We start from the raw sequence: 25,145 nt of genomic DNA, 5'->3' as shown, positions 1-25,145 counted from the left end.
AAAGTTGTTCAACGTATTTCTAAAAAACAAAGAATTCCTAAAGAAATTTCCAGAGAAATCCATGAAGGAATCTCTGAAGGTATTTTTGAAGGATTTTATAAATAAATTCCTAACAGAATTTCAGAGGAAATGTCTACTGGTATGTCTGAAATAATTCCTAGATAAATCCAGGAATTCCTTCGGAATTTTTCTTAGAAATCGATTTGCAGTTTCCCTCGGAATTTGCCTCAGGGAGTCCTACAGAAACTCATCCAGAAATGAATTCCAGAAATTCTTTCGGATTCTTTCGGATATCTTGGAATTTTCCTCAGGAATTAGTTCGGAAGTTCATCCACGCATTCTTTCAGAAATTTGTTGAGGAAAACCTTGGGAAAATCGTTGAGATATTAATCCGAAAATTTCGATTTTTTTCTAAGAACTTCTTTGGTATACCTTGCAAAGTTGAAGGACGAAATTTCCTTAAGATTTCTTGAACAAGTTCCAGAAAGAATATCAAAGAAACTCCTGAAGGATTTTTCAAAGTAACTCCTGAATGAACTTCTGATAGTCTTAGATTTCTCCGCAAATTCCTTTGGACATTCCGTCAAGATTTCGTTCAAAAACACGGAAATACCTTCTGAAAATCCTTCACAAATTCTTTTTGAAATATCTACGAAAAATGTTTGAGGAGTTCCTTAGCTAATTGTTTCAGAATTCCTCCAAAAACTCTCTAAAAACTCCTACAGAAATTCAATTACGGATTACTTTGGAAATTTCATCAAGTTTTGTAAATTTGCTCAGGAATTTCTTCGAAAATTAATTGAGAAATTCCAGCGGAAATACTTTTTGGATTTTTTTTTGGAAATTCCTCTAGGGTTTCCTTAGCAAGCTCTTTGTAAATTTTTCTGTCTTACTTCTCTCTCTTTATTTTTCTCTTCTCGTTGTAGAAAGTGAGACGTAAGACGACTCTCTACTCACCTTATGCTTCTCACTTTTTACAGTGTGAAGTAAGAAATGAGGAATGAGAATTGAGACGTCTCTCTTCTCATTCCTAATTTCTCACTTTTCAAATGTCCTATTCTGCCAAATGTCCTATTCAGCCAAATTACTCCTTTGGCCAAATGACCCTTTCGGCCAAATGACCCTATTAGCCAAATGACCCTTTCAGCCTAAAGACCCGTTTGGCCAAATGACCCTTTGGCCAAATGACCTTTTCGGCTAAACGACCCTTTCGGCCAAACAACCTTTTCGACCAAATGACCCTTTCGGCCAAGCGACCCTTTCGGCTAAATGACCCTTTCTGCCAAGCAAATGACTTTCGACCTAATGGTCTGTTCGGCAAAATGGTATATTCGGCCAAACAACTTTCGGCCAAATGACATTGGCAAAAAGATGCAGACTATCGAATTCTAGGAGTGTTTGAGCAGAAAATAGTTAATGGCGCAGACGAACAAATGAATCACGATTGTACCAAGTTTATAAAACTTCCTTTGGAAATTCCTTTGGAAGACTCTTTTAGGACTTCCATCGGAAATTAGTTCATTGTTGAATAAATTTCCGAATGAATTCCTGCAGGATTAGCTCTACTAAAGGAATTTCTGTAGAAATTTTCTAAAAAAAAATCTAGTTGCCTCCAGAAATTCCTTCAGGGACTACACCAAGAACTTTTTTGGCATATTTAACCAAATTTCACGAAAAATATTAAATTTGGTTGGTCATCCCCAGTCTTACTCAGCTAGTATTTATTTTTACCTATTTATGTGGATCATAACATTTTAACATACATAACATTTTGAAATCAGGTATTGATTAGTGACGCCGTCAATTCACTATTTTGAATGTGCTGCTTGATGATCGGCAAACGTAAAATATTGCAATTTTAATCCACTGAAGTCGATTTGTATACGGGCGATTCCAACCGTGTGAATCAAAACCGCATGAATCCAAAATCGCGCATTGAAATTGATTTTCCAGTCATTGATTTTTTAACCCACGCCGGTTCACGCCGCCGCCGCCGATAAAAGTTAACGGCGCGCCGCCGTGACGCCACCGCCGCCGGAGCAAAAGTGACCACCACGTCGCCGCCGCCGATGATATGACCGGCGCACAGGTCTAGTATTAGTTTGTCGTAAAGCACGGTCAAGAGTAAAAGTTTTCGACTTGAAAACTACGTTACGTGAAAAAACCACTTGCGTGTGACTCTACCTGGTTGAAATCGATGAAAATACTGAATGTAAAAAACAAGACACAGGTAGGTGTATTTATAAGTGGAATTGATGATCATCTTCAAATCACAGAGGTATTAGTAGCTTTGATCCCAATGAAGGTATCGACTACCAGAATAGACCTGAGAAAAGCTGTGAAAACCTATATGAAGGAGCTTGGACTCTTCTTTTAAAAAAAGCTTAGGGCCCAACAACTGATGGAGCTTCGGCAATGACTGAAACGAACACGGGCGTTGTGACACTTTTAAGAAAAGTAAACCATTTAGTTTATTTGTTAATCAATTGCTAAACACCCACAAATGTTAATTTGTGATATTCCTCTGCACATTGCATTTTTCACAGAAAAAAAATCTCTGTGCAAAAACGATCTATATTCGTGATGTAATAAGACAATCAACTTTTACTACGCGAGGACACTCAACTACCACCAATTCCAAATTATGTCGATGGAAATTGTAGCACAATACGGAGATTTTCTGTGTTATTGTGAAGTTCGTTGGCAAACCCGTGGTACCTTGCTTGATAGATTTTATTCTCTTCGAAAGGAAATCACTTTTCACAAGTAGGCTCCTTGGTAGTGCGGTTAGCGGCATTTGTCGTCTGCGCATTTGCATGCGAGTTTAAGAAATATCTGGAAAAACAGGCAGATAAGTGAACGCACCAAAATACGAATTTTCAACTCTAACGTGAAATCTGTGCTGTTATACGCTAGCGAAACATGGTGTGTATCAGTGGAGAACACTCAACGGCTGCAGGTGTTCATTAACAGATGCCTGCGGTATATAATTCGGGCCTGGTGGCCTCACAACTGGATCTCAAACAACGAGCTCCATCGTCGTTGTCACCAGAGGCCGATAGCAACAGAAATTCGGGATCGGAAGTGGGGCTGGGTCGGCCACACTCTACGTAGGGGCGGAAACGAAATCTGTAAGCAAGCATTAGACTGGAAACCCAGCGGGACATCGCAGCAGAGAGCAGACCCAGAGGCTCATGGCGGCGAAGCCTCAATAAAGAAATAAAAGAAGTCGACCGAAATCTAACCTGGCAACAGGTTAAAGCGATAGCCGTGCATCGCTCAGGATGGAGATCTTTCAAGTCGGCCCTTTGCACCACCGGAGGTGTACAGGATCCATAAGTAAGCATTTGCGTGCTGTGGAATGTGGGTTTGGTTCCCGCCATGGTATGGAGAAAACTTTTCATAATGCGTAAAATTCTCCACTGGTCCACTGAGTGTTGTGTAAATGTTCTGTCCGTTATCTAATGCTAATTGTTAAGTATTCAGTCTGTGCAACATCTGGTTGAAGACGGTGATTATATTGGTCGGTCGATCGGTGATTATAAAGGAAAACCAATGCCCGAGTTGTTATCCAACATGCAAACTATTGAAACAAAATTAACAATTTTGCACAATTGATTGCCGTAAACTAATGCATTTTTCCAAACCTTTTAGAAAACAGTTCATGTAAATTTGTTAAATATGCTGGTAAACTAAGACCTTCAACATTAATTTTCAAGTCCATTCGTTCACGAGAACACAGTTCATCAACACCGTTCACTGATGTGAATAATGTACTATAAATGTTTTAAATGAAGATAATTGACCTTCAACGTAACAACGATCTCGAACCTGAATTTCAGAAAGACACATCTCTCGTAAGATTCTAAGTTTCTTTTTTCAGAAGTACATATCTATGTGAACAGCTCTTATCAAGAATGAAAACAGTGAAAAGTAATTGTTGATCTTCTTTATCTGCTTGCAAAATTTGATCATCGATTGTGAAATCAATATTCGTTGAGTATTGGGAAGTTGTCAGCAATTCCATGTTTCTCAATTCTCAACCAAAAGAACTGTTACGTGAAAAGAAAAAGAAAATAAGTACACAAAAAAGATTTTTCAAACGCAATAAAATCGTGTTTGGTTTTCCTAAAACAACGCAATAAAATCGTTTCTAACGAAATAAAATCGTGTTTGGTTTTCCGTTTTTCAGCCGTTCAGGAAAAAATATATTTTACGTTGATAATTTTGAAAATGTATAAAAAATATGTACCGATTATTTCCTGGCCCGCCAGCAAGTGGTTATTCTGAAAATTGGCCCGTGGCTTGAAATGGTTGGGCAGGCCTGATTTAAATCGAAATTTTACGAAACGAAATTTTATTTTTTTTCGCGGATTTTTTATGGAATCAAAACCAAAAAATGAATGCATAGAGTTTATTTTTTTATCTAGTGGGATACTCATTTACATCTGCCAGGCGTATACACTGATAGAAAATTGTTAATATCATACATTTGCTCGCAAAAAGAATCCTCTGCACCTTTCTAAAATGCACAAAGATATGTATTTCAGAAATGTGATCGCAAAGTTCTTACGGCAACAGTTTGCCAGATATTAGGAAATATTTTTTCCTTTCTTATACAGGAATTTGTGCCAAAAAACTACCATTTTCTTTCAAATTCAACCTTTTTATAGGAGGCTAGGAGACCTGTAGTCTTATATACTATCAGCTCGACGAACTGAGCTGTTGTCTGTTCTTGCATATATGTCTGTGTATATGAGGCATGCACAAATTGTTGTAAAATTTTCATCCTCAATTGAGTGCAAGAAACCTGTTATGGACAGTATGAGCCGGTCACGTTCTTATAGTCAATTCGGATTAGTAGAAGAAAATTAGTTTGACACTCATTGTCATAAGAGACTAATGTGACCAGATAAATTTTGTGTGAGCGCGGGACAAAAAAAGTTCATAGTTTAATATGTTTAAGTAATACGCTTAAATCAAATCTTTCAATTTTAAATTTTTACCAAGGTTTAGTTTGCTAACTGTTCGATAAACGTCAACTCATTTTAGAAGTCAAAGCTTTCTTCAAACGTTGAATATGCAGCTCCATGTAGCTGTCATGGAGTTTTGTATAATTTTGAAGTTTAGCGGTTCCCTGTCCGATAACTGAAAAACTATAGTTGCAACAGTTTTTACAGTTAAATTACTTTCAGCTAATGAACGACTGTTTTATAGAATTTTGATAAAATATTATTTTTTGTAGCGATAGAAGCAATGATATCGAATCTCGAAAATTATTTTCTGAATAACCTAAACAACTCTTTCTAAAATACCTAACAAAAGTAGATACTGTGATTATGAATAAATTAGAAAATATTTTTTTAAAGTTCTGGTTGAAGTTTCCGCCTTCAGGAATATGGTCTACGATTTTTGTTCCAATCTATTTCCAAACAGGTGAGACTGAATAAATATCTGCTCAGAAAATCAGAATCCCGTCAAGTTTCAGACACCCGGAGAATCCGACCTAAAATTTTCCAGGAATGTGAGGCTACATTGAACACAATATTCACATTTTTATATAACTTTTTAGTACAAAGTTATTCAACGTAACTGTTGGATCTATTACTATCGATATCGAATATCAACACTATATAATTCGTCTTAACTGGGCTAAATTTTCCGCAAGATTTTGGTCCGCATGGAATTTAAATGGAGTGGAATTTTGGACGTTTCGTGTCGTTTAATTGCGTTACAATTACGCAGCAGGAAATACATGGAAGCAAAATCTGCTTATAAAATTCCCAGGGTAAAAGGCTTGGGTGAAACAAACTATAGAGATAATTTAGTCTGAGTCACAGGAGCACATTTTAATCTTGATTTCTATAATCCATATCCTGAGCAGCACAAGTCAGACAAAATTGGTTGCAGGAACTTGAATGTGACTAAATTCAGTCACACATGATTTGCGGTAATCTATGTGGAACATGTGTGCTACTAGGGATGATTACCTTACAAAATATTCAATATAATCGAAACTCAAGAATATTAACGATTAACTTTTAAAAAGTCAAAGCCAGTTAAAATTTTAGATTCAACCAATCCCGTTCGTGCATTCCCAACACGGACATCAGAATGATGTAAGTAACGGTTCTTTTGGTCCACCGCAAGATTTTCTTTGTGTGGTCGCACCGGACCGAAACGAAGCGAGGTAAACCGGAGGCATGGAAGACGACGATGATGTCTGTAGCAACAGCAGCGGTAGCGGAGGCAGCGCAGCAAGGTCAGAAGAACGTCATCAAGCTCGACAACAACCGAAGCGGAAACCATAGAGGGAGTTTACGACATCTTCGAGCGCATCGCAGCAAAAGCCTCCCTTCTACGTACTACAACACAAGCTAAGCGATGGCCAGAATCCTTATTTTTTGCTATTGAAAATTGGCCCAATCGGCCATTGCGTTCCGGAATTATTAGAAAAACATAATTTTTTTCCCCATTTTCCCCCCTTGGAAAAAAAAAATTCAAAATCGAAATTTTTTTCAAAAATTGTTGCAATGCATTTAAATGAACGCAAATAAATGTGAATTGATGGAAAATAGCTGAATCTATCTCCCTAAAGTCCATTTTTGACCTCTCTTATGTGTTATAAATTAGAAAATATATAGAAAAACCTGTAGTTGGAAACCTGGATCGGCGTTTCGAAGCTGAATTGATTGCACAGAAAATTAACAATGGGGTCCAGATGGATTTTTGATGTTTTGTAGAGAATTATTTTTTCATGCGCAAGTTTCTATTCACTAAATCCTTTCCCGCAGATATTTGACTAGGAAACAACATTCATCAGCGTGCAGAGAAAGCAGTATAATTTTCCTTTCACCGCAGAAAAACATAGCCAAACATGAAATACTAGTTACCCAGTGCCCACTGCGTAGTTTACGATAAAATATTGATTTAAGCTCTTCCTGTCACCAGATTTATCAACACGCTCTTAATGGATTGAATACTTTTTGAAAAACGTTTCGTCACCTCTGTTCGCTGCACTTGATCCTCGTTTGATCCAATAGTTTGCAGATAAAACAGTACGTCCGGATCTCCCCAATCAGATCAATCAATCCTTTCGGCTTCAGAATTATTCTAACGAAAAAATCACTCATTTTTCATAATTTCGCGGCGATGTCATTTATCATTTAGTAACTGCGTTCGATCATTTAGTTGTTTGCCAATAACTCATCCCAGAAGCAAAATTCCAAAATGTGTTGTATGGTGGACTTCTAGTGCGAAGTTTTTCTATAACTCCACCTAACAGATAGTTGTTTAAATTCCACTCCAATGAGTTACAGCGCTAGTTGCAGTAACTTATACTAAATGATAACAAAATTCCAATCATTTAGTATAAGCTACTGCTACTAGCTCTATAGCTCCATTATTAGTAAAATTCAAACATCAAACTGTTAGGCAGAGATGAGGATAAACCTATGCATTATCAGTTCACCGTACTACACATTTTGAAATCTAGCCTCTAGAATGTGTTATTGACATACTACTACATGATCGATAACATCCATGGTTTCGCCAAACATTCGTCGGACTTCTGGCTTTTTTCTTCACGCAGCTTCCTTTTCTGTTAGCCACTTGGATATTTCAAATCAAATCTGAACTTGGCGCTTGCTTTTCTTTAATTTTAACTGAGGTAGTATATAGGACGTTGTAATGGGATTTAATAACCTCCTTGGTTAAAGAGACGTTTTCTAAACAGCCAAATCGATTGCAAAGTAGGTATACAAAAACACTAAAACCAATTCCAACTCAATTTACTGAAACCAACCAGAACAAAAACATTGTAAGAAGGAAACGAGCGAAGATGTGTCAACCTTGCGAATAGTGTAACGATTCAATAAAATCAAATTTTATTGCCTCTAGATAAATTGGAAATTGTGAGGAAGGACGTGCCGTTACTTTATGATCGTATATATGAGGGCCATCAAAAGGTCCAACGAGAGGGAAAAGGTGCCTGCTATTCAATCGCCGAAAGTCGCTTCTTCCTTATCTTTCGAACGTACGAAGACAAAGACTCGTTAGCGTCGTGTAATCAACGTTCCAATCACGTGGAAAAATTAGATTTTCCCTGCAGAACCAAGCAGTCTACACACACTCGTCATATCGGGCAGCTTTTGCGTTTGACGAATGTGTGACGGTGGATGGGCGGCAAAGCTGCTGCTTCTAGCTTTACGAAAAGCACTCGTTCTCAGAGTAGTATGAGAGTGTTAACGGATCGAGAATAGGAGCGACAAGTTTTTCTCTCTTTGAGATTTCCCCGGTTTTCCCGGGCCGGAATGACGTCACTAATTTGATAGCATGCTTGGCGCTTCAATTGTTCGCGTAAATGTTGTCCTCCCCCTCGATAACGATGCTTTTAGCTTCCGGTATGGAAGAATGCACTAAAGAGTGCTATATCTATGTATGTACGTTTTGAATATGCGCTCACACAATGAAAAGTTGCTATAGCGGTGTGTGAATCCTTCGGAAACATTATTCTCGACCATCCATTCCAGATAACGCCGAGTATGGACGGGATGACTCGGTATCCCACCATTCCCAAAGAAAACTTTCAATGTCACGCTCTTCCTTTGGACGTTGTGCACACCCCCCAATATGATCGCAATGCATCTCACGGAGCAGATCCCACCCACAAAACGATGACGCACTTGTTGACCTGGTTATGGTTTAGTTGCAGTGGCTCGATGACAACGACTATGCGCTGTCAACCAACATGTATACACGTATGATTCCGCCACCACCGCTGCTTCACACTGGAACGGGACACTTTTAAGTATGGCTTGATGATGTCTACGAGTTATATGTATCACATGATATTGACTATTGAGTAACTTTATGTCAAATTGTGTTTTCACGCGACATTTTCGGTCGTATTTTGAAACTTCCCTCTACCACCAACATATTTGAAAAATGCTTTAAAAAAATCTTACATAAGTCAAAGAAAAAGCAAGTGGTAATCAATTTTAACACATATTTCACGTGTAGAATATAAATATGAATATCGACCCGTTTTAATATTCGCTAGTTTCTATCGAAGAATGCACTATCATGATAATACTAGCGCAAAATTGGCATATTGTAAACAATTTATCAACAAATGACGCTGCCTGCTTACATTGTGTTTATTTTACTTTAGTATTCTCGGATGTATGCGAATATGTAAACGAGTCATATTGGACGCAAAAATACATATATTTTGCCCCATTGTGCCCAGCTTTAATATTATCGCCACCGAACAGGGTGGCAAAAGCATGGCATTTCCCGGAGCATCGCCCACTGCGGAAGAATGGATAGTTCTTTCGAAGAGCTGTATCAGTTCTCGCAGGTGATGCACCTCATATCCTATGGCTCTATGTGTGTAGAAAATATTTATATCTGCTATTCACATTTGCAAAGAAGGCCACTCGAGCGTCCTTCGGGAAGAAGAATACGAGGAGACAGATAATATTAAGTATCTCACATCATCAGTTGCGCCATTGTTCGTGTCCTGCGGTGGGTGGGTGGCATGCATTTTCACATTGCTTATGTTGGCATGAACTTTTTTTTTTATCTAAACGGCCGTGCATAAAGGGAGAAAGTTTCAAATGCAATCATGTAGAAGTAAAGTGCTGTTTTATGGTAGGAACGGAACAGGGAGGATGAAACATATAGTGCACTATAACATTTCGACGAATGGAAGAATTGAACCACCCTCATGGACATAGGTTAATGGTTGGAAAAATATAGCTTTTCGCCAGCTGTGATGCCTTCTAAAGTATTGAATGTGTCAGTTTACATTTTCTTCTTCTTCTTCTTCTTCTTCATTGGCATTACATCCCACACTAGGCCATTGCCGCCTCGCAGCTCATTAAGCACTACCACAGTTATTAACTGAGAGGTTTCTAATCCTAGTAACCATTTTCGCATTCGTATATCATGAGGCTAACACGATGATACTTTTATGCCGAAGGACGACGAGGCAATTTCCAAACCGAAAATTGCCTAGACCGGCATCGGGAATCAAACCCAGCCACCCCAGCCACCCTCAGCATGGTCTTGCTTTGTAGCCGCGCATCTTACCGCACGGCTGAGGAGGGCCCCCCAAGTTTACATCATTGCTCTGCATTTATAAGTTTTGTGACACATATACTGCCTATAATCGCATACCTGTCCCATGCGAATAGGAAACCCGGCAAAGATGGGACAAACATGCGATTACAGGAAGCATACGTTATAAGGTCATGTGAATTTTTGGACTTCTGTGATTCATTTGTATTCGGTGCGTTATTTCTAACCTAACTCTAGTATTTTACTAATGATTATCGACTTACTGAAAACTCTTAATCTAGTGTCAAGTATAGAAGCTTAAGTTCTGTCTCATATGGAGAATTAAACTGAAATTAAACTTAAAAGTAACATTTGAATAATTATCGAATAATCCTGCTCGCAGAGCAAGGTTACTTTTGACAGATATTTATCGAATCATGTTTCATCAATGTCCAATGAATCGCCAGCTTTGAGCGTGCTTACAGCGGCACACTATGATTTAACTTTCTGAAATCAGTATGGCGAAAGGCATCTAAGGCTCGATTTCTCAAAATCAAGCACCTTCATCGAAAAAATATTTGGTAGGCGTAGTAGCGGACACCTTCCTACATAACCGGTACCAAATAGTTTTTCATGAAAAGTTCCTAATTTTGAGAAAACCCGCGTTAGATGTCTTTCGCCATACACATTTCTGGCGGTTAACTCATGCTGGCTATTTGCGCATATACGATAGCGCCTGGATGTGGAAGCGGCGGGTAGAAAATCAGCCACTGCCAATAATTCATTGCAATTGCTGGGTAGCACCAGTTATTCTTATGACCGGGTGTTTTTTTTTTCAATAAGGCAAAGACAAACGTGCTGTTTGAACGAGATGGCGCCACAACATTTAAAGTAAAATGAATTTCCTTGTATGGACAAATCATTCGTTCTCATCAACTACGCATCGCATCAATATGAAACCTAGGTCAAAGAGCAACAAATAATTTTTAGATTTTTTGTTCCCACGACTTGTTTTACAGTTCTAAACAATAGAAGAGATTTCATTGTACCTCCATACTAAATTCTAGCTGTATACTTTCAATTTCTTCAAGACTGTTCTCCACCTCGTGTGTGTGAAAGGAACATTGAAAGCTTACGATATCGAACAGCAGATGTCACTAGTGTATATGCAATATTACATTGATACAAACACACAGCAACACCACCTGTCGCCTGATAATGGAAATATTGCAATTATACCGACAGGTGTAGTGGCTGTTGTTAAAATATTTAGGAAGGGCCTCAAGCGGAATTTTTGATAGAACGCAACTGACGATCTCCTATTTTCGAACTGTGACTTTTAAGTTTAATTTTCCAAATGAGACACACCCTTAGTGTTCAATTAATCGATTGAGTCGTGTTTCTCCAGTAAGCAGAGCCATCGGCCGGTCGTCGAAATTTAGTTTTGCTTTGTGCGGAAAGCAAAACAATCGGCTGGTCACCGAAATTTTGTTCTGCATTGTGCGGGTGAGTAAATTAATCAGAAAATGGAAATGTGTTTCTGACTAGCCATCGAGTAAGGGGCCGTACACTAATTACGTAAGCAACTTTTCTGAGTTTTTAAAACACTCCTCCCCCCATGTAAGATTTAGTCCCATATAAATCATTTTTTACTTATATATAGGCTGACCAGATCATTTCGGTGAAAAAACGAGACAAACACGCTTGCAGAACGGAACATGTCAAAAGGCCTTGTGATAAAATTCAAGAGCTGTGGAAATTTCAAAATTTATGGGCCTAATTTTCATTTTCCGTGTAAGAAATTAGAAATATTTTAGATTGAATTATTAACCACCATAACTTTCCATTTTAAGTCAGTTGTGGAAAAATACTAAACTACAAATATTTCACTCTTCAATGGGAATCAAGCAAAAACACGAAGGAATAGAAAATTAAGCATCTCTCAATATAAAAAAATATTTGGGAATTTTTAATCTACTCTTAGACATGCATTAAAATTTTGTTATTGACCAATATCAAAAGCTTTTCCAATTTTAAACATTTGAAAATAACAAACAATAGTCAAAGACCAATCTAATCAATTCACAGTCCTTTTTGATCGAAATTAATTTTCAATGACGCTAAAAATAGCCTCACACATCGGTAATCTTTTCAATAGGAGATCGTCAGTTGCATTCTAGCCAAAAATCCGCTTGAGGCCCTTTCAAAACATTTCAACAACAGCCACTACACCTGATGGTATAATTGCAATATTTCCATTATCAGGCGACAGGTGGTGTTGCTGCGTGCTTGAATCAATGTAATATTGCATATACACTAGTGACATCTGCTGTTCGATATCGAAAGCTTTCAATGTTCCTTCCACACACACGAGGTGGAGAACAGTCTTGAAGAAATTGAAAGTATACGGCTAGAATTTAGTATGGAGGTACAATGAAATCTCTTTTATTGTTTAGAACTGGAAAACAAGTCGTGGGTACAAAAAATCTAAAAATTATTTGTTGCTTTTTGACCTAACTTTCATATTGATGCGATGCGTAGTTGATGAGAACGGATGATTTGTCCATACAAGGAAATTCATTTTACTTTAAATGTTGTGGCGCCATCTCGTTCAAACAGCACTTTTGTCTTTGCCTTATTGATTTTGTTCCCATGTGCTCCCAAAAAAAGCAGGACTCATGCAATTTCGTCGTGGAAAGGTAAAAAAAATCCTTGCCAATTTATAGGCTGGTTTATAGGGAGTGAGTGCTAGTAATGGACCTCTTAACGACGGAAACTTACTTCAATCACTTCGCTAGAGTAAGACTCATGATAAATTGCCATTCTGCAGTACTAGAAGATAAGCAACAGGTATAAGCATCGCGTTTCGTACATAGCACGTGGTAAAACATTCATTTTTACTACTAAAATATGTATTTTAAAATTATGTAGCCAGGTTGCCTATTATGGCCAACCCCGGGTCCATAAGACGCAACATCGAGTTTGTTTACATACGTATTATGGTCCCCCATTTGATTTACATGTTCCATTTCCACATGTTCCTGTTGCCTATTATGGACCCCCCCTTCTGTGCTAGTAATGGACCCTATAGCGCGTTTACATTCATAAATTAGTTAATATTAGCAACCCTATAACCAGAGACCGGCGGAGTGAAAAACTGTCGAAATGGCAACGTATGAAAATGCATGAAATCGTGAAAATAATACTGGCGGCCCTTGAACTTTTTGCTTGCTTCTTATGGATGCAAAAAGTAAACAAATCGAAATGGAACCGTTTTTGACGGTTCGATTGGAAACAAGATGGCGTCTTTGCCGATCTCTTATTCTAGTATTTCTAGTTAATATAACTAAATTTCAGTCTCTCAGTGCAAAACAATTGTATGGAACTACTACCCTGATAAGTGAAGCAACTTTATCCTATGAAAGTTTGCAGGAAATGGTGGATTCAAGCGTAAACTCTCGGTTTTTGTTCAGGGGGTCCATTATACGCACGGGGTCCATTACTAGCACTCACTCCCTATTTCAAATCGAGCCGAATTTCTAATTTTTCATAACGGAATCTCATAAATCTTGTCCACACACACGCGAGCAAAATTTGCAGACAAGTTCCTGATGTGTGAACTAGCCTTAACTTTATTACGTGGAGACCTTAGATCTAGCCTATAATAAGACCAAATTTTCGCTCGGTTTGAAACTGCCTTAAACTCGATTTTGTTCAGCTGATTTATTATAAATTATTTGTTTCATGTCGTTTTTACAGTGGATGATTTCAAAATAATCAGAATTAATCAGAAAGACTTTGAATGATTTGAAAAGAATCAATTTATTGAACGACAGTACCTAGATTTACAAACAGAATAACGTCAAATAAACTTAACCTAAAAATTAGAATGTCTGTCCCTGTGCTTCACGTTGAGGGGTGACCTGATGTTAAGGAAATACATACTTGTCTTCCAGATTACTAACTACGTTTAATCCACTGATGAAATTGGTCAAGGCATTATACTCCGGAATAAGCAGAAAATATCATTGTTGTGTTAAAAATCTCCCGGAGAAGCTGTTGTCATTAACTGTTGAAAACCTCAAGGAAAGTCGATCAATGGAAAATACAAAACAGCATAGATAGCATTCTCATCTCAAACTTTTTTCTGGGTTTCGTCCTTTTTTTTTAAGGATGAGCCAGCCGAGAGCTGTATATTTCTCTAATAGGGACCAAAAAAACTTTCTATGTATGATCAATGCAGAATCAATAAAAAAAACGGGACAAATTGAGGATTTTTCAGATTACGACGGGACAGCACAAAAAGGTCAAAAAAACGGGACTGTCCCGTTAAATACGGTACGTATGGTCAGCCTACTTATATAGAGCGTAAAAAAATGGCGGACCCCCCCCCCTCCTCCCTCCATAAGTGCTTACATAATTAGTGTACGACCCCCAAGCGTTCTGCAGTGCGTGGTTTAGTCGTCGCCAAGTAGTTAAGATATCGAATCAGTCTTCGGGCAAATACGTTAGGCACGCGTTGCTTTTCCTTTTTTGCATCATCATGAATATGGCGTCGTTCATAAGAAATAATTATTCGCTTACCAAGGCGATTTCCAATATATTTCCTTCCCAACTAACATACTATTCCCTTCCAGTGCGCTCATGGTGTTGCAGAGGATTCCTCGGTCTCTTTTAGCAATGAGTGTCGAACTAATTTTCCTCCCCTTATCCTAATTGACTGTGAGGACGTGGCCGGCATCGTTATTGGTCTTGAATTAAAGAAACTCCGAATCATGTACAGTGAGAATAGCTTTCTAGTCTAGCTGTGCTTTAATTGTTGCTTCTCGGCCAATCAGTGTTAGTGTTAGCTTAGGAGGAAACTGAGATTTACTATTTTCCGACGTTTCGGCGCTATGCATTTTGTTACATTTTGTGGTACATTTGATATTTTTCTTGTTGTGTTATGTGTAGGGTAACACATAACACAACAAGAAAAATATCAAATGTAGGTAGGTTGAAATACAGGTTCGATATGGGCGGAAATGACACCATTTCAAAGATGAAAGTCTTATTTATGAAATAGAAATTCGAAATGAGCTTCAGTTATTGATAAATCAGTGAAATTTGCCATTTTCCGAAATGAAAATATTCTTCGTTTTGGACAGTGCAACATATTTTGGACCCCCAAATGTACACATTTTGGACACCCCCAATTTTGTCTCTTCAAAGTCAAATTTCTAATTTACCCTGGTCAATTGAGTCGAAGCCAAGTCTTATCTTTCTATTGGCATGCATCAATGAGAAGATTCCTGCGTTTTAAATTCACAATTTCGACAAAAACTTATTGTGTACGTTCTGAGATTTTCAGTGATGTATACTTTTAAGCGTAACGCATTGTAACGCTCGCCTTCTTGAACAAACTAATTTCTTCGAAATTTCATCTGAATATCGCTTTTTCACACGGGGAACCAGTGAAATAGATGCTGAACAATGTTGTTTTCCTGAAGCCAATGGAGGAATTAGCAGCGGCATTGTTTTTATTTCAGAAATCAAAAAAATGTCGCCAGGAGGGTTCAAAATGTGTAGGGGTCCAAATCAAGTTGGTTACCCTACTTACTAGATAACTGTTTTTGACATTTGTAGTTTAGATCTAACTTTAAGTTGTCCTAATATTGTCCTTAGCATCACTGTTTAAGTAAATAGTAAAAAGTTTTTTTTTTGATTTTGTTTGTTTGTTTTATCGTTAAATGTTAAGAAATGTAATATCTTTAATCACTTCGGAAAGCCGTCACTATTTGTTTCTGTTGGTTTTTTGGGTTGGAATATTCCTAATATTATCTTTGAGCCTGTGTTACCTCGGGCTTTAGGTGGGTTTCGATGATGAAAGCCGCATCAATCTCCTTCTGAAGGAAATCGCTGAGCTCGACGATTTTGCTCTTGAGCAAGCAAGCGTTCCAATTTCCCAGACCCAATCTAGTAGCCATTTTCAATGACGAAAAGGCCCAGAGTGTAGATCTGGTCGAACCGGGATTTGCAGCTTCGAAGCCGAGTCGCAAGTTGGCTGAATATTGGAGCCAGCTGCTCCGGGGTGTAGAGCGGAGCGGAATCCTCCGGGGGTAGAGGATGCTCATCTTGATGTCGGCGGAATCCAGGAGGAGGGAGCGGGGACCATTCGTTGGAGGATGGAACCGGCGGTGCTGGAGTTTGAACCAACGCTGCTGCTGCTGCTAACCGTTTGTGCGGTTGTAACGGTGAGATGACTGGAATCGCTCGACGGGGAGCCGCGATGGCCGGATAGTTCACCACGTTAACTACAGGAGCATGGTTCTTCTTCGGAAGGTTTCTGGTGGAAGCCTTCTTCTGGATTTCCAGGAACTCGGCTCTCTTTGGGATCGGCCACCTCCATCTTGTCGCACTCGTCAGTTGGGTGAGGTTCGCCACACTTGTTGCAGCGCGGCTTCATGCGGCAGTTTCTGGTTCCGGGGCCGAAATTGAAGCAGTTGGTACACTGCGTAACGTCGCGGTGCACTGGGCGATATCGCTTCCAGTCAACGACGGTATGGTTGATTATCTCAACCAGCTTCAGGTCCTTGAAGGTGGTGGAGCCATGATCCAGGTGGACCAGATAAAGCTGGTCGTGATACCTTCTCGTCTTGTCGTGACGAGCAATTTTGTGCACCGCGACTGGCTTGAGTCCGCTGCCATTAAACTCCTGGATGAGCTCATTTTCCTCCATGTCATGGAACCCTCGCAGTAAAGCCTTGAGCAGCTTCGTGCCGGGGAGGTCATGAGTGTAAAACTCATATCTGTGGACCTCGAGGAACTCCACGACTGACTTGTGATGGTCCGTGTTGGTGGGCATCACCTTAACGCCTTCACTGCAGAATGTGCAGTTTAGGCCTTTCGCGATCAATTCCCGGAGCTTTGGTCGCAGTTCCGGCCGGTCACCTCTGATGAAAACCGGCGGGCACTTCTCCTTCCGCACTGGCATTTTTCCCGCGACCGAATCGGCCACTGAGTCTCCCATGATGGGTCCGGGAGAAAATAACGCCAAAGCGACGAAGCGAAAACGCAAACAGCGAACAAACGAGTAAAACACTTGGAAAAAAATAAGCGAGCAAAAAAACACGTCCGTATGTGGCTGTCTCGAACTGGAATGAGTCGGGGTCGGTACTTCCGGTTCGGTAAACACGTATTCATATTCGGTCGTCGTTGCTCCCTGCCCGTAGCCATTTAGATCGACCGTGCCGAGTTCGATTGGCAAAAACTATGTACCGAACTCTTCTTCGATGGCCTACTATGTCGCACCGCATCCAAGTCTCGCAATTACACCTACCAACGAAGTGTTTCTGCCAAGAGTGGCTTAAAGGTGAAAGACGTCAATGACAATTACCGATATGCGCATACACACTTAAAATAAATCGCAGTTTTCTGTGAAATTTCACCGAAATCTCAACAGCAAAACTGTTCGGTAAAAATTTTACAGATTTTTTAGTAGTTTTGACAGTTGAACAAAGGAAAATACCGCAGAAAATCGGTGAAATAATTACCGAACAAATCTGCTGTTGAGATTTCGGTGAATTGAAGCAAAATTCATCGATATCTGTGAAATGATTTAAGTGTGTAGGATTCTAGATAGCTGTTCGCAGGTCAACTTTATTTCGGAATATTTGGCTCGAAAATTGGAACGGAAAAATGACCAAATCAGCATTGATACAAGTGGTATTGGTCAAGGAATAGTTCACATCCGCTCAAAGGTTCAAGTCAAAATCGCCTCTCGTTTCGGTGGATTTGAACTCGAATGTCTCTTTAAACCAAAAATCACTGTTACTGTTCCCAGCAAGCACATCGATTATTTCTGGTTGGAATCACTCCAAAGGTGTATCCGAGGTTCAATATAAGCCCTGAAGTTGACATTCTGGTTGGGGGAAAACTCTTCTATACTTGGAAACTCGCAAAATCAGTTTTCGGATACGTCGTGGCTGGCCGGCTATCATGCGTGGCGAATACTCTACCAATCTGTGCAGTAAGGTGGCTCAAAAAACACTTTTTCAAATTTTTTGATGGGCCGTCTTCTTATTCGGTTCTATTTGATGCCCTGATGCTCTGGACAAAATTTCAGCCAAATCGGTCAACGTTTGGGCGGTGCTAAACTCGTTGGAAGTTTATATGGAAAAATGTATGCAGGAACATCCAAAAACAGTGATTTGCAGTTGGACGGCACAATTTACGATCAAGAATCATGATACTCATTCAGTTCTTGTAGAATTAAATACAGAATGTTATGCTGAAAACCGCGAGAAGATTGGAGTTTATTAGGCAAATATATGAGCATTTTACTGGAGTGTTATAGGGGTGAAAAGGTAAAAGAAACGAAATTTGCTCAAACCCCACTTCAGAGAAATGCTAATAACTTAGCCGGGAAAACTCTAATCTTCTCGCGGTTTTCTGCATAACATTCTGTATTAAATTCTTTAAGATCTGAATGAGTATCATAGTTCTTCATCGTAAGTTGTGCCGTCCAACTGCAATTTACTGTTTTTGGATGTTTCTGCATACATTTTTGCATATAAACTACTGACGAGTTTAGCACCGCCAAAGCGTTGACCGATTTGGCTGAAATTTTGTCCAGAGCATCAGGGCATCAAATAGAACCGAATAAGAGGGTGGCCCATCAAAAAATTGAAATAAGTTTTGACGTAGGACTACGTCTGTGTTTTCTATATTGGGGTACACTTTACGATTGCGAAAATCGGGGACCGTCACGAAAATATGATAGACTTTAAACTTTAATATCTAAGCCGTTTCTCGATGGATTTTCAATTTTTTGGACCATTCGATCAAGGATGAGTCAACGCTTCTTTGTATTTATATGAAAATACTGAATTTTAACTATTTATGATCGAAAATTGATAAAAGTTTAGAAATAGGTCAACCAACCAATCACGTACATGCATCAAATCAATCACTTGCGGGTTTGGATCTAATCCTCAGTTTGAACAAGATTTTACGCAGAGCAGACGCATCAAAGCGATCGCAGCGGAGCGGACACAGCATCACGGAGGCGCTAATGACATTTTCAAAGGAAATCCATCGCATTGGTGATGGTGCTCGATGTGTTGCTGCAGATCATTCAACCTCAACGAACCAGAATTTCATATGAAGAAAAGGTTGACCATAAAAATAGCACTGTGGCGATCCCGCACCGCCAGTGCCGATGCTGAAAATTTATTACAAATTGTGGTGTCAGTTAGTTGGAAAGGAACATTGGGAAAAGAAAATTGGTTCTTCTCAGGACCAACATTTTACGAAAAGAAAGAGTAAATTGCGAAAATGGACTGTTTCTGTGGGATCGGGTTTGGTGTGGTAGTTTGGTTGCTGTTAGTGATTCCATCCATTCAAATTCACTACATCATCTCCCTCCGACGCGCTATCAAATTCGCTATTTACGATTGAGTTTTGCACTTTGAAGAAAGTTTATTTCGGATAGTCGGATCAACCTTCTTTTGTATAAAATCAATGAAGACGCCACCTCAGTGGAAACTTTCTAAAATGCAACCACCCATCGGTGAACGTAGCTCGGACAGACAGATGCCGAAAGCTAATGTTTTGCAATATAAAGAAACTCTGAAGAAACTGTTGTCGTTCTTCGCAATAATACGCATCTAAGATAAACTACATCTCATAACCAAAATCAGAATCGAGAAAATTTCATAGCATTCTTAGAATTTGTCATTCTTCGAACGGTCCGTTGTCTCCGGAATCTCGATCGAAATGGCTCGCGCGCGCCGAAAAGCAGCTTTCTTATATCTAATGAAGTAATTCCATTAGCCCCACCCCTTCATTATTCGTTGAGTGCACATTATATTTACACCCATATCAGATCACAAAGGGGCGGGGCTAACGGGCTTAATTTATTAAATACAAGAAAGCTGCTATTCGCTTGAGCTCATTTTGATCGAGATTCCACTGAGAGCAGTTCGACATTCAAAGCAGCGGAGTGGACACAGCAGCACTGAGTGGGTGGCAATGCTGGAAAAATATTTCAACTTTTGGAGGCTTAGCGAAAAATCATCGAGTGGCGGTCGAACAGTTGCAACGCAAGGTGTCGACAAGCGATTGGATGCAGTTAGCTATTGGACAGAAGGTGCATTGGGAAAAGCAAATTGGTTCTTCTCAGGACCAACATTTTACGAAAAGAAAGAGTTAATTGCGAAAATGGACTGTTTCGGTGGTATCGGGTTTGGCGTGGTAGTTTGGTTGCTGTTAGTGATTCCATCCATTCAAATTTACTACATCATCTCCCTCCGACGCGCTATCAAATTCGCTATTTACGATTGAGTTTTGCACTTTGAAGAAAGTTTATTTCGGATAGTCGGATCAACCTTCTTTTGTATAAAATCAATGAAGACGCCACCTCAGTGGAAACTTTCTAAAGCAACCACCCATCGGTGAACGTCGCTCGGAAAGACAGATGCCGAAAGCTAATGTTTTGCAATATGAAGAAACTCTGAAGAAACTGTTGTCGTTCCTCGCAACAATACGCATCTAAGATAAACTACATCTCATAACCAAATTCAGAATCGAGAAAATTTCATAGGATTCTTAGAATTTGTCATTCTTCGAACGGTCCGTTGTCTGCGGAATCTCGATCGAAATGGCTCGCGCGCGCCGAATAGCAGCTTTCTTGTATTTAATAAATTTAGCTCGTTAGCCCCGCCCCTTCGTTATCTAATATGGGTGTTAATATAATGTGCACTCATAACGATTAATGAAGGGCAGGGCTAATGGAATTACTTCATTAGATATCAGAAAGCTGCTTTCCGCTTATGCGCGAGCTCATTTTGAATCGAGATTCCTGAGAGCGGTTCGACATTCAAAGCAGCGGAGCTGACACAGCAACACAGGTGGGTGGCAATGCTGAAAATGTATTTCATCTTTTGGAGGCTTTGCGAAAAATCACCAAGTGGCGATCGGACAGTTGCAACGCAAGGTGTCGACCAGCGATTGGATGCAGTTAGTTATTGGAAAGGCGCATTGGGAAAAGAAAATTGGTTCTTCTCAAGGACCAACATTTTATGGAAAGAAAAAGTTAATTGCAAAATGGACTGTTTCGATGGCATCGGGTTTGGCGTGGTACCTTGGTTGCTGTTAGTGATTCCATCCATTCAAATTTACTGCATCATCTCCCTCTGGCGCGCTATCAAATTCGCTATTTACGATTGAGTTTTGTACTTGAAAGAAAGTTTCGGATAGTCGGATCAACCTTCTTTTGCATAAAATCAATGAAAACGCAACCTCTGTGGAAACTATCTACAGCAACCACTCATCGGTGAACGTCGCTCGGACAGACAGATGCCAAGAGATAATGTTTGGTAATATGAAGAAACTTCGTCTTGAGTCAAATTTATGTTGTTACTCTTCACAACAAAACGCATCTTAGATAACCAACAGCTCATAACCAAATTCAGAATCTTGCGAGAAAATTTCATAAGATTCTTAGAACTTGTCATTCTCCGAAAGATCCGTTGTCTGCTGCGGAATCCCGATCAAAATGGCTAGCGCGCGTCGAAAAGCAGCTTTCTTATATCTAATGAAGTAATTCCATTAGCCCCGCCCCTTCATTAATCGTTATGAGTGCACATTCTATTAACACCCATATTAGATCACAAAGGGGCGGGGCTAACGGGCTAATTTATTAAATACAAGAAAGCTGCTATTCGGCGCGCGCGAGCCGTTTTGATCGGGATTCGGCTCGACATTCGATGCAGCGGAGCGGACACAGCAGCACGAAGGCGGTTGGACAATTTCAACGCAAGGTGCTGTCAAGCGTTTGGATGCAGTTACTTATTGGAAAGACGCATTGGGAAAAGAAAATTGGTTCTTCTCAGGACCAACATTTTACGAAAAGAAAGAGTTAATTGCGAAAATGGATTGTTTCGGCGGCATCGGGTTTTGCGTGATAGCTTGGTTGCTGTTAGTGATTCCACCCGTTCAAATTAATTGTATCATCTCCCTCCACCGCGCTATCAAATTTGCTAGTTACGATTGAGTTTTGCACTTTAAAGAAAGTTCATATCGGATTGTCGGATCAACCTTTTTTGTATGCATAAATACCTTTTTGGAGGACACCATCCTCAAAAATTGCCGAAATAAAGGAGAAATAAGCAGAATCAGAAGTGGCGTGAAACCAAACACAAATATATTTATATGCAACGTTTGGTCTTCGCCCGCGATGTAAGCGTTCGTGGCAAAGTAAGGATTGTGATGTCCCCGACTGAAAGCCAGTCGAGTGGCTTCAGCGGCCAATGAGTCATGTTAATTCCACGGTTAGAGTCTCAAAGACCATGCAACTGGGAACAACTATTCGACTTCTTGATTCAGTTGGCCTCCGAGCAGTTTGCTCAATGTTAATAAAACGACACAAATTATTATGGCAAATACTATCAATTTCGAATAGCTACGTAGTCCTACGTCACCTTTGCGTACAACCCGATTGGGCTGCATCTTTGAGTTTTTCCCATACTTATTTGAGCCATACTAATACTAATTTGTGAAGTGTGTACCGCTACTTTAACTATCGATAGTAAGTTGTAGCGCTTCTGGGAGGTCGAACCATTCGACAACTACAAGGCAATGACCCCGCGAGAAGAAGTGTGTTAACAGCATATCAGCAGAACCGTATCTAGAACGAGTTGTGGACGCTACATGGTTCGTCTTCTTGTACGAGAAGATATGCTTGCGATGGTAGGACACTCGTTTTCCGTGGCATGGCGCAGATTTTTCGCGATTGAGTGACAGTTCGTAGCATACAACGGGTTAAAAGGCGAATGAGTGAAGTTCATGCAGGAGTATAAGGAACTTGATCATATAGAGTTAAGTCCTCGCGACGGAAATCCTCAGTTCATCCTGCCGCACCACGCCATCATTCGGCCAGATAGCACGACTACTAAAATCCGCGTCGTTTTCGACGCTACTTGTAAAGAAAGTTCTCAGTTGTCGTTGAATGACGATCTACTAGTCGAGCCCATCGTTCAACCACCTCTTCTTGCCATCGTCCTTAATAAGCGGATTCCTCGAAAGACGAAGGGTACAAATACCCACTGTGTGCGAAGATTATTCTGAAAGGGTTTTACATGGACGATTTATTTATTTATCATCAGACTAAGGCCGGAGTGGCCTGTGCGGCACATAAAAGACTTCTCCATTCAGCTCGGTCCATGGCTGCACTTCGCCAACCACGCAGTCTGCGGAGCACCTCGCCTTCTTGTTCCCGTCGGATCGTTGTCGAGAACCATTTTCACCGGATTACTGTCCGACATTCTGGCTACGTGCCCGGCCCACCGCAGTCGTCCGATTTTAGCGGTGTGAACGATGGATGGTTCTCCCAGCAGCTGATGCAACTCGTGGTTCATTCGCCTCCTCCACGTACCGTCCGCCATCTGCTCTCCACCATAGATGGTACGCAGCACTTTCCTTTAGAAAACTTCCAGTGCTCGTTGGTCCTTCACGAGCATCGTCCAGGTCTCGTGTCCGTAGAGAACTATCGGTCTTATAAGCGTTTTGTAGATAGTCAGTTTGGTACGGCGGCGAACTCTATTCGATCGTAGCGTCTTGCGGAGGCCAAAAGTACGTACGATTTCCAGCCACTATGCGTCTCAGAATTTATCTGCTGGTATCGTTATCGGCGGTCACCAGTGAGCCCAAGTACACGAATTCTTCAACCACCTCGATTTCGTCACCACCGATAGAAACTCGTGGTGGGTGGCTCACATTGACCTCTCTTGAGCCTCTTCCTATCATGTACTTCGTCTTCGACGTGTTGATGACTAGTCCAATCCGTTTAACTTCGCTTTTAGTCGGATGTAGGCTTTCTCCATCTTCTCAAAGTTACGTGCCATAATATCTAGGGTCGTCAGCGATACCAAATAACTGGACGGCTTCGTGAAAATCGTGCCACTCATGTCAATCCTTACCCTTCGTAATACTCCCTTCAAAGCGATGTTGAATAGCAAACATGAAAGTTCATCACATTGCCGTAACCCTCTGCGCGTTTCGAAGGGACTCGAGAATACCCCTGAAACTCGAACTACGCACATCACCCGATCCATCGTCGCCTTGATCAACCGTATCAGTTTATCCAGAAATCCGTTTTCGTGCATTAGCTGCCATAGCTGATGGACGATGCTCTTGCCGGAGAAGACGATTTGGAAACGGCGATGGAAGCCAGCAAACAAGTAGCAGAACTTCTAAAGTTGGCTTGCTTTCAATTGCGAAAATGGAGTTCTGGCAAAAATGGCGCTGGAACCGTGAAAACATTGGGTCTGCTATGGTCACATGGTACCGATGAATTTGGATTGTTGTATTGGTGATAATGATGACCATCTATTGTAGCAAGCCACCTGCCGATAGCACTGGTTATAACTGACAAACGGTTTGATCCTGTTTATATTATTGAATGCATGTCATCAAACTTCTGTATGAAGGGCCAAAAATCTCCTCAAAGAAAGTTCCTACAATCAATAATACAAATTAAGCCCTCGTTGCCCAAATCGACCCAATAGATGGGGAGAAGAGCCCGCCCTTTAAGGTTCAAATTAACGGCATCCAGTCTTTGTCGAGAAAGACAGCCACGTGCTCGTAACATCCCCCAGTAATAAAACCACCCACCGAGAAGAAAAAGCAGTCTCCAGCTGGATGGCGAAAGTATTTTTGTTTCAAAACTACATCATCCAATAGCAAGACATAATTATATCCGGTGGTTGTATTTCGCTTTAGTTTAAAAAAAAACTGCCTTTTGCAACAATCGACGAGGGAAATCGACGATTTACTCTCACGCTCTCTTATATATAAGAGAGATATAAGAGCGTGAGAATAAATCGTCGATTTAGGAAAATAATGTGAGCCAGCCTAGGGCTGAGAACCTCTCAAATAAAGACAAAAAAGTCCACCCTTTATCCACGAAATGTTAACAATAAGAAGTTGGCAATACCACCCTTTCTATCCAAATCGCTTCAATCAGGTGCCCAGATGGTTTATTTTAAATGTATAGTTTCTATATACGTTAATAATCAATACAAATCAAATTTCGAATCGTTTGT

At 40.2% G+C, this 25,145-nt stretch overlaps 1 protein-coding gene across 1 annotated transcript in view; it reads right to left on the bottom strand.

Moving 5' to 3' along the window:
- LOC134209110 (G-protein coupled receptor 52) overlaps positions 1 to 25,145 on the bottom strand; it is a 241,358-nt gene that overhangs the window by 71,170 nt on the left and 145,043 nt on the right. The window lies entirely within an intron of this gene.

The sequence above is a fragment of the Armigeres subalbatus genome, chromosome 2 (assembly GCF_024139115.2).
Source record: "Armigeres subalbatus isolate Guangzhou_Male chromosome 2, GZ_Asu_2, whole genome shotgun sequence".
NCBI lineage: Eukaryota > Metazoa > Arthropoda > Insecta > Diptera > Culicidae > Armigeres > Armigeres subalbatus.
This window is presented reverse-complemented; position numbering and strand designations above follow the sequence as displayed.